Below are 19,327 nucleotides of genomic sequence, written 5' to 3' on the forward strand. Positions count from 1 at the left end.
TATTTAGAAAAATAAAAATGATTTAGTGTTTTTTTAAATTAGTAATACTACACCTTAATTGATAGAAAGGGGATATAAAATGAGTAGCTTCTGAACAGATATTTGCTATAAGCTAATATATATTCCTTATCTCAAAAATAACTTGCAATCTATATACTTTGACATTTAAGACAAATGCATTTTAACTAGACATCAGTCTGATGCATAGCAATGATGTGCCACCTGGTGAGAGTTCCGTGCAGACAACGATGCCTGCCATACTACCTCATTATTTTACAGCATTCTGTGAATTCTCATTAATGGACTGAGGTAGGAGAGCATAATAATAAATGAGTTTATTGGAAAAAAAAAGTGCAGAAGTCTCACAATTACAGGCAGTCGAGCCAGGAGTAAGAAGAAAGTAGAAATGTGAATCAAATCGAAACACAGTTGATATGTATGGCCAAGTAAAAAATTCACATAAAAACTAGTAACCTGTCTATGAAGGTGAAATAACCATTCTAGAAAATCTGATGAAAATTCTTACTGTGCAGACTTGAAAATATGAGGAAATGTTTTAAAATGTAGCAAGAAAAATGAAAGATTGATGAGCAACAGAAAAGAATAATAAATGGGGTAAAATGCTTTGATAAATATTTATAAAGTAATGGACATCAGCAGATTCATTTATCATGTGAAAACAATTATAGTGAGAGTCAAAGTAGAAACTTTTAAGTGGACGAAAGATTTGAATGAACGTGTTTCCTAAGAAGACATACGAATTACCAATAAGCATATGAAGAGGTGCTTAACTTCACTAGTCATTAAGCCAACACAGATAAAAAAACACAAGAGATGTCCTCACACCTGTGAAGATGGGGAGGGTATGGAGAAATTGGAATCCTTGTACGTTGTTGGCAGGAATGTAAGACTACTGAAAAAAAAATGGAGATTCCTTTTAAAAAATAGAGTTAACATATGATCCAGCAATTCCACTTTTGAGTGCATACCCAAAGGAGATAAAATGATCACATTGAAGAGCTACTGCAATTCCATGTCAACTGCAGAACTTTCACAGAATATGGAAACAGACTAGATTCCTGTCTATCCACTGACAAATGGATAAAGAAATTGTGTTATACACACACACATACACACTGCAGTGTCAATTAGAAATAAAAAAGAAAGAAATCTTTTCACATGCAATACTGATTAATGTGGAGGACACTATTTTAAATGAAACAAGCTAGTCACAGTGTGAGAGAAATACTATTTCACTTACTTGAGGAGTCCAAACTAAGCAAAGTGGAAGAATCAGAACAGAATAATGGTTACCACGGAAAGGAGCAGTGGGAAATTGGAAGTTGCTGGGCAGGTGTGAAGTTTGATTTGTGAAAGATGAGTAAATTCGAAAGACCTGTTTACCACATGGTGTAGTGCTTATGGTGAGCAATAGTGTGTACTGATGATGAGCAGTTGAAAATCACGGAATGATTGAAGTGCTTGGAGGTGAAACCCTGACTGGGTTGATCATTCAAATATATGTGCAAGCCTAACAAATTCTATATATTAGATATGACCACTTTTTGGTAAATCATATACCTTAATAAAGGTATTAAAAAGCCAGGAGCTTCTTCTGGGTCTCCTACACGGGTTGCATGGTCCCAAAGCTTTGGGTCAGTCTCTGATGCTTTTCCAGGCCATAAGCAGAGAGCTGGAGGGAAACAGGGTTGCTGGGACACAAACTGGCACTCATATGGGATCCTGGCATGTATAAAGTGAGGACTTCAGCTGCTAGGGTACCGCGCCAGGCCTGTCTCTCCATTAACTTCTGCAAGTAAAACAAGTAAATTTTAGAAAAGAGAATGTTCATTGAACCCAGAAAAAAAATAAAAGGACTTTAAAAACTCAGTATTTGTAAGCGATAACATAAAATTAAATACAGACCTTATAATTGATTTTCCTAAATTGAAAGTTTAATAATGTTCAATGTTGATAAAATTATGGGGAAATAGACCTCTTCCTCTATAGATATCAGCTGGTAGGAGCATTTATTATATGTCTATATGTAAGTGTATGTTTCATATTTAAGATATGCTAAGATTTTGAAATATATTTGCTGGCGCTGTTGTGTGGCACAGTGGATCAACCGTTGACATATACAGTAGCATCCCATAATAGAGTTCTGGTGCAAGTCCTGGCTGCTATGCTTCTGTTCCAGCTCCCTTTCAATGTACCTGGGGAAGCGATGAAAGAAAGCCCATGTGGTTGGGCACCTGCCACATATGTGGAAGCCCTGAATGGAGTTCCAGGCACTTGACTTAGGCCTGGTCCTGTTCCAGTCATTACCACCATGAGGGAATCATTCAACAAATGGATGATTTACTTCTCTGTCACCATCTTTTAAACAAATAAGAACGGAACAAGACAAAACAAAACAAAAAACCCTCGAAAAATCACTTACATAAAAGGATCCATATTTATGGGGTACCATGTAATATTTCTATACATCCATCATATGAACATATCTGTCTACAAGAACATTTCACATTAAGCAAGAATTTTTTTGCAAGTGTTTTCATTACCTACGGTCAATCTAACATTCCACAGGACACCAGAATTTTTTTCCTCCCATTTGAGTATAACTCCGTATCCATTAGTCAACCTTCTCCCTCTTATCCTATGCCCAACACCTATGCTTTCTGCCATTATAAACTTAACTCTAGGGAGATACAGATGGAAAGATCTTCCATCTGCTGGCTTACTCCACAAATGGCCACAGTGTCCTGAGCTGAGTTGATTCGAAGTCAGGGGCCAGGAGCCTCTTCAGGGTTTTTTATGTGGGCACAGGGTCCCAAAGCTTTGTGTCATCCGCTACTTTCCCAGGCCACAAGCAGGGATTTGAGATTCTGAATGTTATAAGGTGAAGTTGAGGATTTAATCACCGCGCCATTGTGTTGGACCCAAGAGATCAACTATTTTAGGTACTGTATATGAGTTCTCTTGATACACGTCTTTGTTCTTTGTTTATTTCACCTAATATAATGATATTGAGTCCCATCCATGCCACTGCATGTGTCAAGATTTCGTGATGTTTAAATGGCTGGATTGCATTCCATTGGGTATTTGTACCTGTCTTTCTTCATCCATTAATCAGCTGATGGGCACATAAGACTTTGAGAAAAAATGCTATTTTTCTCTTGTAGATATTGCTTTTCCAGGACTGTTTATTGAAGGTTCTGTCTTCCCAGGGTGTGATTTGAGCTCCTTTAGTTCTGCTTGTTTATTTTGCTAGAATCCCTCTGTAGTATATCTGATACAGTAATGCCTGCAGGATTCTTCTTACTGCTCAAGATGCAATGGCTAGTTGGTGTTTGTAGTGTTTCTCTGTACACTGTCCGATTGTTTTCCTAGTTCTGTGAGGAATGTCATTTGAATTATGCTGGGGATTTGTGCTGACTCTGTAATTAGCTTTGGTAATATGGATGTTTTAAAATGTTAATTCTTCAGGTACATGAACATATGTTGCCTTTTCAAAGTTGTGCCCTTCCTAATCATTTTTTTTTCATATAATGTTTCTGCAGGGTTTTTTTTTTTGTATAACTCCTGCCCATCAATGGTTAAATTTATACCAAGATATTTTATGTTGTTTGTATCAATTCTGAATGAGATTTCTCTTACATTTTCTTTCTTAGAAAACTTATCATTGATGTAAAAACATCTTGCTGATTTTTGTGTGTTGAACTTCCCTGAGGATTAATTCATTCTAACAGATTGTCATTTGACTGCCTTGGCTTCTCTCTGTCTAGAATCATGTCATATGCATTCAGGGACAGTTGACTGCTTATTTACCTATATACACCTTTTATTTTTTCTCTTGTCTAATTTCTCTGAAACTGCCAGCAATATTTAAGTAACAGAAATGAGAGTGTAAATTCTTGTCTGGTTCCAAACAAATATATTTTCAGATTCTTCTCATTTAATATATCTTTGAGGTTATCATCGATAGCTGTGATTGTCCTGAGCTGTATTTCTTCTGCATCTGCTTTGTTGAAATTTTTCCACTTATCAGCATAAACGGTTACCGTATTTTATTGAACGATTTTGCTGCATTTATGAAAAGAATTATAAGATGTTTATCCTTTATTCTGCTGGTGTGATGTTTTATGATTACTGGTTTATGGATGTTGAAGCATCCCTGAGTCACTGGGAAAAATTCCAATTAATTGGGATGAACGATTCTTTTGGATCTGTAATTAGTCTCTGCCAGGATTTTGTTGAGAATTTTTGTATCGTTGTTCACAGTGATACTTATTTGTCTATTTTCATTTTTGATTCTAATTTTGTCTGGTTTGGGAATGAAGGTGATTCTTGTGTTTTGGAAGACTCTGGAAGGACTCACTTTCTTTCCACTTCTAGAAGAGTTTGAGAAAAAATGGTGTTAATTATTTCTTAAGAGTTTTGTAGATTAAAGCAATAAAGCATCTGGGTCAGGAATTTATTTATTTTTTAGATTGGGAAAATCTGATTGCTGATTTAATCTCATCCCTTGTTATTGGTCTATGCTGTTTTCCTATGTTTCCAGACTTTTAATTTTGGCAGGTTTTATATACATAGGGATTTATCCGTCTCTTCTTGGTTATCTAAATTATGAAAAATAATTATTCAGAGTATTCTCTGGTGATTCCTTCTCATTTATACTTTTCATCTCTGACTTTATTAAGTGGAGTTTTGTCTATTTCTTAGTCTACCTGAAGTTTATAAATTTCATTTTTCTTTTTAAAAAGTGATTCTTCATTTTATCAACATTTTGCATTAATATATCAGTTTCAATATCACTTAGTGCTACTTACATTTTTATCATTTATTCCTTCTATTGACTTCAGATTTAGTTTGTTTTTGTTTTTCTAAGTCTTTCAAATGCATTGCTAGTTTTTTCATGTCTTACTATTTTTATTTTAATTTTTTTATATAAAATTTTATTTTGACATTCTTTACATAGTTAATTAGGGTAAGAAGGTTCAAGGGCTACAGGAAAGTGGATAATACTAGTATGTTCTCCATATTGTTACCTTCATGTTTAAAGGAGGTTATTAAGGGAGAAGGCCCACCCAATTTCCCACCCTCCCCAGGTCCCAGATGTAGGGCATGCTCTGAGGTTCTTGCTCAAGTGGTTTTGATATTGCAACAGTTATGAATTGCTGTCAATCTTGCCACTCCAAGCACTATGAGGGCTTTGAAAAATCCACTGATTGACATAGTCCATCATAGCTGAGATGGTTGGTTGACCTGTCTGTCTTCTCTCTTTTCTTGGTTAGGGTTCTGAGTCCAGCATTTAGATTAGGAAGATCTCCAAAGAAACTTCTTGTATGTGCTAACAAGTACAGGGCCTGGCACCGTCCATCGCTCCAATCAGCTGGTGGTTGCAATTGCTGGGTTGGTTCTGTTTTCACTCCCGACTTCCACTGGAACCAATGGGTGTTGCAGTCCATCCTGGTTCTGCCCAGCACATACTTGGCCTTCACATAAACCAGTGGGAGCTGCAGCCCACCAGGCCCACCCCCTACCCTGGTTTGCCAGTAAGTGTAGCAGTAATGCAGTCTGTTCCACACCCCATTCCACCCCAGCCGCTATCTTAGTTTTATGTCCTCCTGTGGAAGTGGTAACCCAAGAGGGATGAGCCCACTATTTCCCTCCCAGGCCTCTCCCACTCCCAGATTCCAGCTGATGCTGCGTCTAAGCCCAAACAACCCTCGCCCACTTTAATTTTGTTTGCACCAGTAGGAATAATCAGCCCAGCCTGGCTTTTCCCTGATCTAGTTCACATGAGGCGGACAGGTGTGGTAGCTCTGCCTAGTCTGGTCTGCCCCCATCCCAGCCTATGCTCTCCTGCGGAAGTAGCTGTCCTGCAAAGGAACCCTCCCTTATTCCCCTGCCAGCTCTGCCCACTTCCTTTCTTGTTCTCAAGCTGGTTGGGCGCTGTGGTCCCTTCTGGTACAGGCAACCTCACCTCGGCATTCCATAATGTGCACTAGTCTTTGTTGCGACCGAACCTGGGTCGACCCACACTGGTGCCTGGATTTATTTTAATTTTTAAATGTGGTTACTTCTTGCTGTAAACTCTTAGTATTGTCTCTTTTGCTTACTAGAGTTTTGGTGTGTTATGGTTCCATTTTCATTAATTTCAAGGAATTTTGAACTTATTCCTTCATTTTCTCAATAATCCATTCTTTATTCAGTAGCAGTTTAATTCATATTCATGCATCTTCATAATTTCTTAGTTTTATTGATATCTAATTTTATATCATTGTGATCAGAAAAGATAATAATGTAATTTTAGATTTGTTTTGAACTCAGGAACGTTTAACTCTTGAAAATGTTGTATGTACTTATGAAAAAATATAATCTGCAATTATTGGATATAATGTTCTATAAACATCTGGTAGATCCATTTGATCTATAATGTAATTTAACTATGATATTTATTCGCTGATTGTTGGATGATATACTCATTTATGAAATCTCCAACTGTTCTTCTATTGTAGTTTATCTCTTTGGATATGATAGTGTTTGTTTTGTAAAATTGGTTGTTTTTGCATTGGGTATATATATTATTATTAACATGCACTGATAATTATATATCTTATTGCTGAATTGATTGATAATTTTGTAATGTCTACCTTTGTTGGCTTTTTACAGTTTGCTTCAGAAAAAAATCTTTTGTGCTTAAGTTTAGTAAAATTATTTCTTGCTTTGCTCTTTTTTTGTTCTTGTTTGCATGCCATGTCTTTTCCTATTGCTTCAATTTCAGCCTATATATGGCTTTATGGTGAAGTGAGTTTTTGGTAGGCAACATTTATTTTTCTAAAACATTTATTGTGTTATTATGTATGTTTAGAAAAATTTTCCCAGTACATTCAGTGCTACTTATGATAACTAATAGCTTCACGTGTTATCTTCTTATTCAGCATTTCTTCTGAGGTTTTCCTAGTGCTTTCTCTTCAGGTTTATTATATGATCTAGTGGTGATGATGCACATTTTTCTTTCTGTATGTATGTAGAAGCTTTGAGCATCTTCACAAGAATAATCTGCTGGTCATGAACTTCTTTTGTTTTTCCTCATCATGGAAAGTCATTTTTTCCCTTTATTTGTAGAAGGTAGTTTTTCTGGGTAAATTATTCTTGGATAGAAGCTCTGTCTTTCAGTATGGCTGTATGGTTTCTGATGAAAACTTTGCTGGGGTTCTAATAGAAATTTCCCTTAAAAGTAACCTGGCACCTTTACTTTGCAAATTTCAGGATTTTCTCTTCTGTTGTGCCTTTGAAAATTTGACTCTGATGTGAATAGTAAGGATCTTTTATAGTTATATGTTGGGGTGTTCAGGCCTTCTCTACTTGTATGTTCACATCTTTCTAGAGATTGGCAAAGTTGTTGCTGATATTTCATTGAATTGTTTCATCTTAGTAATAATGATCTTAAAATAATTTTATTTGAAGGGCAGATTTACAGAGAAGGGGAGACACAGAAAAATCTTCCATTTGGTGGTTCACTCCACAAATAGCTATAATGGCTGGAGTTGAGCTGATCTGAAGCCAGGAGGCAGAAGCTTGTTCTGGGTCTCCCACATGAGTTCAGGGTCCCAAAGACTTGGCCATCCTCCACTGCTTTCCTAAGTGATGAATAGGAAGCTGAGTGGGAAGTAGAGCAGCTGGGGCATGAACTGGTGTCCATATGGGATGCTGGCACTTGCACATAGAGGATTAGCCAATTGAGCCATCTTGCTGGCTCTGTATTGAATTATTTCTTGATGCAGTTACTCTTCTTTAGGAATTAGAATTATGATATATGAGTTTATTTAATGGTGTCCTAAAGATGCTACAGGCTGTCTTCACTCTTTGGTGTTCGACTAAGAGTTTTAGAAGTCTTGTGTTGTCTTTCAGATAGTCTCTCTTCTACTTGACCTAGTCTGTTGAGGTTTTTCATGTATTTTTTAACTTGTTTCACTGTGTTCTTTATGAAGATTTCTGTTGTTTTTCACTATCTTAATCTCTGTAGATTTTCTGATTCATATTTTATGTTGATTTCCTAATTTAATTCAAGTGTCTGACTATTGTCTCTTGTACCTCTTTGAGTGTGTTTATAATCTTCTGAATTCTTTACCAGGCATTTCTTCAATTACCCTTTCTGAAAAGCATTATTGAATTTCTTTTGGGGCATAATATTGCTTTGTTTTTCATTCTTCTCATCTTCCTACAATTAAACCTTGTGTATCTAGTGGATTAGTTGTCCCTATCACTTTAAAATTATTTTCATGGATTGAAGCTTTTTTTTTTCCTGAAACTGTAGGTTATTTGTTATTCACTTAGCAAGCTGCTTTAACTCTAATTCCAGAAGGCAGCCGAAAAGCAACAACCCTGTATTTTCTTTCACTGTTAACCACTGCAGGGACAGCAGGAGCATAGGTGGCTGTTTGGATGCCAGAAAGGATGGGTGTGTTTCTTGGTCGTGGTGTGCCAGGTACAAGTCTGGGGCAGATGTGCTCTGCAACCTCTATTAAGCAAAGTAAGAGTAGGCTTGGCTCCTGGTGGAAATGAACCACACAGCTCACCAAGCCGAAAGCACGCTGGAAAGGGGAGTTGTGCAGCTCAAGTAGGTATATATAGCCAACTGTGCTCACCAAAGCTGGAGTGGGCTTGAGCCTTGGTGAGGCTGGACTCGCATATTTCCTAAGGCCAATTATGGACACCAAAGCTAAGGAGGGCTCAAGTGACAGTTGGCTGGAGTCTGGAGTGCTCACCATCAAAGCCAGGGAAAAGCTGGATGTCCCCTTTCATGTTGTGATGACCTTTATTTCCTCTCTCTGGCTAAGACTTCCAATATCTGTATTGAATAAAAGTGATAAAAGTACACATTTTTGCATTTTTCCAAATCTTAGAAAATCTCCCATTTTCTTCCATGCAGTAAGATATCAGGCATGGAATTATTATACATGACCATTAATATGTTGAACCTTGTTACTTCTATACCTAATTTGGTCTTTTATTTTTTTTTATCATGGAGACATGTTGGTTATCAAATACTTTTTCTTCAATTGTGAGACGAACATACAATATTTGTGCTTCATCCTGTCTCACATTCTATGTATTACCTTTCTATTTTCATGTGTTTGAAATATCACTGGGAATGTATACCATTTGGTTATGGTAAATGATATTCTAATATGCCAAAAAATATATGGTTTGCTAATATTTCACCGAGGAGTTGTGCATGCATGTTCATCAATGTTATTGGGCCACAGCTTTCTTTTGTTGTTGTGCTATTCACTGATTTGCTACCAAGATAATACTAATCTCATATGGTGAATTTGAAGAATTCTTTCCTTTTCTATTTTTTTTTTCTCGTAGGTTTAAAAATATTGACATTACTTCTTTATTGTTTGGTGGAATGTTTCAGTGAAGTCATTTGGTCCTAGACTTTTCTTTGGAGGGAGACATTTCATTACTGATACATTCTTTTTCATTGTTATTGATTTCTTCAAGTATTCTTTCTTCAGGCTTTATTCTTGATTGGCTGTGTGTCTAGGAGTTTGATTATTCCAGATTATAAAATTTCTTTCTATAACTTTCATAGTTATTATGATATCTCTAATGAGCCTTTGGATTTTTGTGATGTCAGCTCTAACGTCTTCTTTTTTATCTCTGACTTTATTAGAAATTTCTCCCTTTTAATCTTTGTCTCTTTCAAGGTTTGCCAATTTTGTATTTTCAAAAATCAGCTTTTAACTTTCATTATTTTGTGCTGTTTGTTTTTAGTTTTATTTGTGCTCTGAGTCCTGTTATTTCTTTTCTATTACTAATGTTGAGTTTTCTGCTTGATTTTTCAGTCTTGCTGGTGTAGTAAAAAGTTGTTTATTTCAGATCTTCGTTCTTGATGTAAATGTTGATTGTCATATTTATTCTTATTAGTGTTGTTTTTTTGCCATAATTCATAGATGTTGTATTGTGTTTTCATTTTTATTCATTTCAAGAAATGAGAAAGGAGGGTTGGAAGGAGCAGGAAAGGGAATACCATTAGGTTCTTAGAATTGCATTTACAACCCAATTGAATTTGTTAAAAGCTAAATAAATTTTTTGGGAAAAAAAAAGCAGCTGGAACTCAAACTGATATGGGGACCTGGCTTGCATATGTTAAGCCTTAAGATGAGTAGGCCTAGAATATTTAGGTTTTGGGCCTGGCTCAGTAGCGCAGCAGCTAAAGTCCTCACCTTGCATGCACTGGGATCCCATATGAAAGCCAGTTCTAATCCATCCAGCTCCCTGCTTGTGGCCTGGGAAAGCAGTCGAGGACAGCCCAAAGCTTTGGGACCCTGCACCCACGTGGGAGACCCGGAAGAGGCTCTGATCTCTTGGCTTTGGATCAGCGCAGCTCCGACTGTTGTGCTCGCTTGGGGAGTGAATCATCAGACTGAAGATCTTCCTCTCTGTCTCTCCTCTTTGTATACCTGACTTTACAATAATAATAATAATAATAATAAACAATATTTAGGGTTTAAGCAACTTTCCTGACATGGTCATATGTGTGGCTTCCTGTATTCCTTTATACACATACATAAGAACTTTTTAAATGCCACTTCTCAAATTTTCTCACTTCCCAAAAGTTTTCCTCTTAGGCTTTTGCTGTATATATATTATTTTCCCCATTAATCTTTTGCCCAGGATAACAGCATCTTTTTCATTTAACTTTAAATATTTTCATAAAATAACTCTTGTGCCTTCTGTAGTAATTCTCACTTTTGCCAAACCAAAGCAAGCTCCCTGTGTCCTATCAGTCCTTTCCTTTTGTGTGGTACTTTTCTGAAGGAAATACTTTATGTGATTTATGTTTTTAAGAATTCATTGAGACTTGTGACCTGTCATGTGATCTATCTTGAAGAATGTCCAATGTCCCAATAAGAATATGTATTGTCTAGCAGTTCAATGGAACATTCTGAAGATGGTTATTAGGTCAATTGATCTGTGTACAACTTAATTCTGCTCTTGCTTCATTGGTTTTCTCTCTGCATGACATGCTAGTTTATGAATGTGATGTGTTAATGTGTTAAAGGGCTCTACTATCATTGCATTTCAGTCTTCCTTTATGTCTACTAATATTTTCCTTTAAGTGTTCTATATTTGTTTTCTGTATTCGGGAGCTCTTATATTGAGTGCATACATATTTACAAATATAACTTCATTATCCTGAATTGAACGCTTTGCATTAGATCATGAGCTTCCTTCTTTCTTTTTACTTAGAATTCATTGTATCTGATGGAAGAACAGTTACACCTGCTTTCACTTAGTTTCCATTTCTATGGAACATCATTTTCCATCTCTTCACCTTTATTCCATGTGTGTCCTTAAAGATGGAGTGAATTGGGCCCAGTGCAGTGGGCTAGTGACTAAAGTCCTCGCCTTACACATGTTGGGATCCCATATGGGGGCTGGCTCCCATCCAGCTGGCTGCTTGTGGTATGGGAAAGCAGTCTAGGACAGCTCAAAGCTTTGAAGAGGCTCTGGGTTCCTGGCTTTGGATTGGTGCAACTGTGGCCATTGTGACCACTTTTGGAGTGAATCAACAGACGGAAGATCTTCCTCACTGTCTCTCCTCTCTGTATATCTGACTTTCCAATAAAAATAAAATAAATCTTAAAAAATGGAGTTTCTAATAAAGAAGGATATGGTTTGATCTATATCTGCTTTTTGGTTCAAGGTCTTTTTTTTTTTTTAAGATTTATTTATTTTTATTGGAAAGGCAGACATACAGAGAGAAAGAGAGACAGAGAGGAAGATCTTTTATCCGATGGTTCATTTCCCAAGCAGCTGCAATGGCTGGAGCTGAGACAATCTGAAGCCAGGAGCCAGGAGCTCTTCCATGTGTTCCACATGGGTGCAGGGTCCCAAGGCTTTGGGCCATCCTGGACTGCTTTCCCGGGCCACAAGCAGGGAGCTGGATGGGAAGCGGGGCCACCAGGATTAGAATCAGAGACCATATAGGATCCCGGTGCATGCAAGGCGAGGACTTTAACCACTAAGCTATCACGCTGGGCCCTCAAAGTCTTTTAATTACAGAATTTTGGAGGAGTTCTATATCTGAAAAATTTAGTTTATTTTCATTAAGGTAACTATTGATAAGTAAACTCTTACTGTTTCTACTTCAAACGTCTAATTTTAATTTAGTGCCCTCCTCTGCTTTTCTCTCTCTGGTCTTGTGTTTACCCGCCTTCTGCAGTAATGTGCTCTGATTCCTTGTTTATTTTCTTGTGATCTATTATACACTTTTGCTTTATGATGAGATTTACAAAAAGCTTTTTTCAATGCTATTGATGTGACAGGGCTGACATTAATTTAAAACTTAGGAAATGAAATTTGCAAAGAACATCAGCAGAAATAATAGATGATAAACTTTACACTTGTACTGCTATTCTGCGTTTGACTTTTTTGATGTCTGCTTTTTCTTTATTGTCTATCTCCTAACATATTGATGTAATAACAATTCTTAATCGGTGTTTACTCTTCATGCTGAAGATGTGACTGCATCCTAAATTTATGTGGTAATCCTTACCAGTGAGTTTCCTGTTTATGCATCAGCATCTCTTTGTTTCAGTTGAATTCCCTTTAACATTTTTAATTTTAGTTGGAAAGTGAGAACCACAGAGACAGAGGGAGAAACAAAGAGAGAGATCTTCCATCTATTGATTCACTCCCCAAATGCTGGCAACGACCAGAACTGGGCTGATGTGAAGCTGGAATCCAGAAGCTTCTCCTAGGTCTTCGCATTGTTGCAAGAGTCCAAGAACCTGAGCCATCGTCCACTGCTTTCTCAGGCCACAAGCAGTGAGCTGGATCGGGGGGCAGATAGCAGAGGTGAGTCCCAGCACCCATATGGTATGCATGTGCTGGGAGGCAGAGGGTTAGCCTGTTATGCCACTGTGCCCACCATGCCAGCTTCCTCCTTTTTCATAAGGCAGGTCTGATGGCGATATGTTCTTTGTTTATCTGGGCATATCTTTATCCATCCTTCCTATTTAAAAGTCGTCAGTTTTCTTTTTATTTTCAGGACTGTGAAATTCACCCTGCTCTCCTGGCCTGTAAGGTCCCTTCTAAGAAGTGTGTATTCAGGCAAATCGGGATCCTTTTTGTGCCATTGCTTTCCTCTGTAAACCTCCCGCTTTCTCTTTCACCCTGAGAATTTTATTAGAATGCGCATGGTGGAGGGGGTAGAGTTTGTTGAGTCTAGCTTGGCTGATGACCTTCAGCCCTTCCTAGTCATAGGAATCTTTTAATTCATGTTTAGAAGTTTTCTGTTTTCATCACTCTAAAGCATACTTTCTAACTCTCTCGCTTTCTTTGGTATTAGCAGCTACCGAGCTGTTACAGCCTATATGAATGTTTCCTCGTGCAGCTTTTATTTTGTGTGATTTATTCGATTTATTTAAAAGGAACTGTGATAAGAAAGAAAGAGATCTGCCAGCCACTGGTTCATTCCCTAAATGGGAGCGATAGCAGAGGCCGGGCCAGGCTGAAGGCAGGAACCTGTAGTGCCACCTGGAGCTCCCACGGTGTAGCTGGGGCCTGAGATACCGGGATCACCAACCTATTGCTTTTCCAGGTATATTATTGGGGAGCTGGGTTGGGCTCACAGGAACTGGCTCTGTGGTCAATGGTTTAACTTGCTGTACCTCCATGTCCGTCCCTCTTTAGTTTTCTTGATTATTCTTATTTTTTTGTGTTCCACTTTTATCATGTATTTTAAAATACCCTATATTAGGACTCACTGATTCTTCTGTTTCAATAATATCGCTTTTGATTTCTTCTAGCACATTTAAACTTTTGCTCAGTGTATTTTTCAGTTAAAGGATTTCTGGATTTTTTAAAAAATCAGTTCAATCTCCATAACTAGTTGAAACTAAATTGGCCCAGTCCTATTATTTTTCTGTATTATCTTGAATATTTTAACATGTTTTTTAAAGGAAACATGTTGTTTTTCTTTAAAACAGGATTTTGAAAGGCTTCATTTGTGTATTTGAAAATATCAGATTCAAAGGGTGTAGCTTCTGGCACTTTGTTTATATATATTTTTTCAGGTAAAGTCATGATTTCCTGTAGATTCTTTGTAAAAAGTCTATATTTTGGAGGAAGAGAAAGAAAAAAGAAAGAGCAGAGGAGCGAGAGAGAGAGAGAGAGAAAGAGAGAGAGCAATCTATCTTATCTGCTGGTTCATCCTAATTGCCCATGAGGGCCAGGTCTGTGCTGGCTGAATCTGGGAGCTGGGAACTTAGTCTAAGCCCACACTTGGATTGTTGTAGTCCATCTTCTTTAGTAGTCATTTCCAGCCCTCGGATTTATTTCTTGATTTGGCCTACCAGAAATCATTTTTCTCATTATTTGCAGACTGTGGACGCTTCCAGGACATTGCCACGAGATGGCGCCCCAAGTTGAGATTTGCCAAAAGTTTCCAGTGTGCCTTCTCGGACTCAGTCCCAAAGAATACCTTGAACTCTGAGATTTGTCTTACATCTGCAACTGTTGCACTTCTCAGATTAAACAGCTGAACCACCCGAGTGGGGTGATACATCCTTACACACCTGTTTGTGTCACCACTCCCAACACACATACAAGGCTATGGCAGATCTAGACGCTCAGTCCTGTTCTAAGGGCACCAATTCCACAATGCTAGCACACAGCTTGAGCTCGTGACTTACTGAGTTCAGCGCAGGACAGGGCAGGTCTCAAAGCCCACACTGCTATCGTTTATCTGTTGCTGTAATGACTCAGAGCCTGAGGTCACTCCAACTAACCACAAGTGATGCTGGCTGAAATATAAATCCATTTAAATGGGGCATCAGAATTCTACTTGGCACTGGAGTGAGTCAAGGTGCTCCACCTACAGGTTCTGGCTGGGGATGGTTTAGATCTGTCCAACATTGTGTTTAACCAACTGCACACTGAATTCCAAGTCACAATCACGAGTTTTCCTCCTGATTGTGCAAAGCTGGAGGAAGGTGGTAAAGGTAGTCTCGTCGCTGCTCAGGCTGGCGCACTAGTTGGATTGCAAAAGGGTCTCACAGTTACTAGGCATCGTGTCATCTTCAGGTGCACGCCAGACCCACGTGACGCTGGTGGTGATGCAGAGAAATCCCGCTGGGATCTCTGATACTGGAGGAAATTCTAAAGTCTCTGACTGTATAGAGGACTTTGCGTTTTATCAGGGTCTGCAGCTCTCAGCATCTTGGAACTCTAAGTTACCATTCCTGCTTGGCTCCTCAGCAGATGGAAGGCACCTCCTCTGTGTGCAGCAAGTTGGGTTGGGAAAAGGGGTGATGGAAGTTGTCTCTGGGCCACCTGGCTGAGCAAGGCGTAAAGGCTCAGATAATAAGTACAGGACAGGGATTGGAGGCTCTGGAGAGTCTGTCCAGAAGTTTTCTCCACACTGTGCTGCTTGATCTGGACAAGACATGATGTGGGTCACTTTTTGCTTCCTGCCTTTTGTAATGTGTCTTTTGATTATCAATGCTAAAGTCAGGCTCTACGATCTCTCCTCAGATTCCTGTAGCTCTTGTGGTGGTGACCTGGGGTTTGAATAGCTGCTTGAACTGTTGCCCCTGCGGGAGATCCTTGGCAGAGCATCTTACACAGCTGTCATTCTCTGCCCGCTCTCTTTCAAATACTTTCTTACGTTCTGTCCTCTTGGTGCACTGTCATTTGCAACCTCACTGACTACAGAGACCTGTCCTGCTAAGAGTTGGCTGACTCTGAGAGCAAAGGATTTGTTTGGGCACTCATCTTTCACATGGAAAACAATAGCCCATGCCCCTCCACTGTCTTCTGAGCAAACCCACATGCAACAGTCAGAATTTCCTCTGTGCTAAATCATCTTAGAGGCAAGTTCTGAGCAACCAGACGACACTGCTGTCACCCAAAGCCTGCCACACTTATTTATACTAACTAGCTTTAAAGTCTGCCCTACTGTGCCTTTTCCGGAGAACCCAGTAAAGATTCTGACTTAGGCTTTGCCTCGACTCCTGACTACATTTTTATCTGTCTCCTGACAGCCTGCTGCCTTCACTTGGTGTGCAGTGACCTCCCCTGCTCCATGGGAAATTTATTTTCGTAATATTCTTCCCTCTCAGCTTTATCCCCTTTCCCTTTTCAGTGATATAATAATTTTGTCATACAATCTTCGGAGTTACAGGGAGAGATTGAGGAGAGAAATCTTTCATCCACTGGTTCACTCCCCAAATGGCTGCCATGGCTAGAGCTGAAGCCAGGAGCCAGTTTACAACCCCTGTTGCATGAACAATCAGCGAGAGGATGTTGTAGGAAGATTCTGAGTTTATTGTCAGCGACCTTCACCTTTGCATAATCTTCTTCCGTAGAGTGTGGGTGAGACCTCTAAGTGCTGACGTTATCATCCCATGATTATGTCACGTCCAAGAGGGAAAGCCAATCAAATGATGGCCTTGAAAAGCTTACTGCTTCCTGGGGCTGTTCTCAGAAAATGGAGACTGAATGTCACGTTCCTACAGTTCCAAGGGAGAGGGAACATTCCTGTGGTGGCTGACTGTGGGGACAGTGTGCAAAGTGCTGTGGACAGCCTCCAAGGGCTTAGAGACGGCTGATGGACAGGCGGCAAGGAACAGGAAATATGCTAGTCTTGAAGGACTGGAATTCTTCAAGAACCACGGAAGATGGGAAAACTGTGAGCTCCAGATAAGAATTCAGCAAGACATGGGCCCGGCGCGGTGGCGCAAGTGGTTAAAGGTCCTCGCCTTGCAAGCCCGGGATCCCATATGGGCGCCGGTTCTAATCCCGGCAGCCCCGCTTCCCTTCCAGCTCCCTGCTTGTGGCCTGGGAAAGCAGTCGAGGACAGCCCAAAGCTTTGGGAACCTGCACCCGCGTGGGAGACCCGGAAGAGGCTCCTGGCTTTGGATCGGCATAGTATCGACCCGTTGCGCTCACTTGGGGAGTGAATCATCGGATGGAAGATCTTCCTCTCTGTCTCTCCTCTCTGTATATCCGCCTTTCCAATGAAAAAATAATAAAAATAAATCTTTTAAAAAAAAAAAGAATTCAGCAAGACAGCACCTTGGTTACAGCCAAGTGAGAAAGTGATCAGAGAACTGGGCCCTTTGTGGGCCTTTTACTTACATGACTGTGACGTAGTCTGTAGGACTAGTGAAAGTTATTAGGCAGTAATGGACAATGCAAATGAGAAACAGGCTTGAGAAGCTTTCACTTATGGCTTATGGCATATGAATTCCAATTTCCTGCCACTTTACTGAATGGCTCATTCTACAGCCAAAGATAAAGCACACCAATACAAAACCATACTATGTTTCTTTTTATAAAGTCTATTCCCGACTTCCTTTTAAATTGCTTATTCTTGACGAATGTAAGATGTCTTTGCCATTTGTTGAGTTTCTACTATATTGTAAATACTGATACTTTGCTTGTAACATCTAATCTTATTTAAGTTGTGGAAAAATCTTGACAGAGTGTTGATCTCTATTTAAGAAAAAGAAACTGCAACTTGGGAGGTTAAGTATCTTAACCGAAATCACACAAACCAACCAATAGTTTGTGAGGTTGACCTGTTGTGTCTGACTTCAAACCCTGCTTTTATGTTCCACGTGCTATGTCCTGTCTAAACAGAAAAAACATCATAGCATATTATCCATGATTATCAATACCTAGGCCTGTTCATCTTCAAAGTACAAGGGGGTTGCTCTCCCCGTCCTCTTTAAGTTAGGTGTGATCATGCAACTAGTGCTGGACCGTGGACTGTGGGTGGAATGGACGTGTGGTACTTCAGGGCCAAAGCGTTTACTCACTGCTGCCTGCTTCTGTGATCCTCTCCCTTTTTTGTTAGAGCCATCCTGGAAGCTTAGAGTTGAACAGCTCCTTTAGTCTGGCTTCCTGACTGGTTTCAGAAAGTGTAACTTCCCAAATGTACCAAACGAACAAGAAATTAGCATCTGTTGTCTTTATGCGATGAAGACTTTGAAGATGCGGTCAGCACTGTGGCATAGTAGGTGAAGCCACCATAGGCAGTTCCAGTAGTGGAGCATGTGGGTGCCACTTTGAGTCCCAGCGGCTCCACTTGCAATCTAGCTCCCTGCTAATACACCTGGGAAAGCAGCAGCTGACCGCTCAAGTGCTTGGGTGCACTGCTATCCCTGTGTGGGAGACCAGGAGGAAGCTCTTGGCTCCTGACTTTGGCCTGGCCCAACCCCAGCTCTTGTGGCCTTTGGGGGATAAACTAATGGATGAAAGCCCACCTCCACTCTTTTTTTCTTGCCTCCAAACCTGATTTGTGACTCTGCCTTTGAAATAAATAAAATAAATCTTAAAAGATTTTGAAGATGACCCTAATCTAATTAAGTACATCTGAATTAAAGTAATAAACAACAATGTCTGTAATTCTTACTGATACAGTTAGATGGACTTTAGACAATCATTACCCATTTTGGTTTTGAAAGGTTCATTTTATCTATTTGAAAGGCAGAGTGACAGAGAAAAAGAGGGGCAGAGAGAAAGAGGTGGGCGGTCTGCCAGTTCATTCCCCTGATGGCCATCATGGCCAGTGCTGGTCCAGGCTGAAGCAGTGAGCGAAGAGCTTCTTCCAGGTCTCCTATGTGGACGACAGGGGCCCAAAACCTGATCCAATAATGTTTTATTAACTGCTTTTCCTGGGTCATTACTAGGATGTTGAAGAGAAGTGGAACAGCTGGGTCATGAACCTATGGGCATATGGAATGCCGACTTCACAAATAGCAACTTTCCTTGCCCCGCCACAACGCCAGCCCTCCTGACTCATCTAATATACTCACTTGACCTCCACTGGTCTGTATGCAGGCCTCTAAAAGATTGGTATTCCCCCAGCATCATGATGGCGAAGTGTTACTTCCCTCTTCTTGAAAAAGGAGTCTACAAAGGGTGGTTAATAGAGCTGCAGATTCAGGGCAGTCTAGAAATGTACCCTGACACATCTACTTCCTGCCTGTACTGCCTTGGGCAAATGACTTAATTATTGTTTGGCATATATAGCCTTACCCGAACAATGTGATAAAAATAGTACATTGATTATGAGCTGGCAGTGAATGGTAAGTGATAAGAATAAATGTGAAACATTTAATAATAGTGGTGTTATTGTTAAAACCCCATTCAGGTGTCACCTCCTCCAGGAAGCTTTCTGATTCTTCCAAAATGGATTAGGTCCTGATTTGTTGGTGCTGATTCAAGAAGTTTCAAGACATTTCTCAAACTATCTCACACACCTGTGTCTCCTCTAATGTTAGTACTTTACATA

Source organism: Ochotona curzoniae, unplaced genomic scaffold, assembly GCF_017591425.1.
Source record: "Ochotona curzoniae isolate NIBS_2020 unplaced genomic scaffold, NIBS_Ocur_1.0 scaffold_461, whole genome shotgun sequence".
NCBI lineage: Eukaryota > Metazoa > Chordata > Mammalia > Lagomorpha > Ochotonidae > Ochotona > Ochotona curzoniae.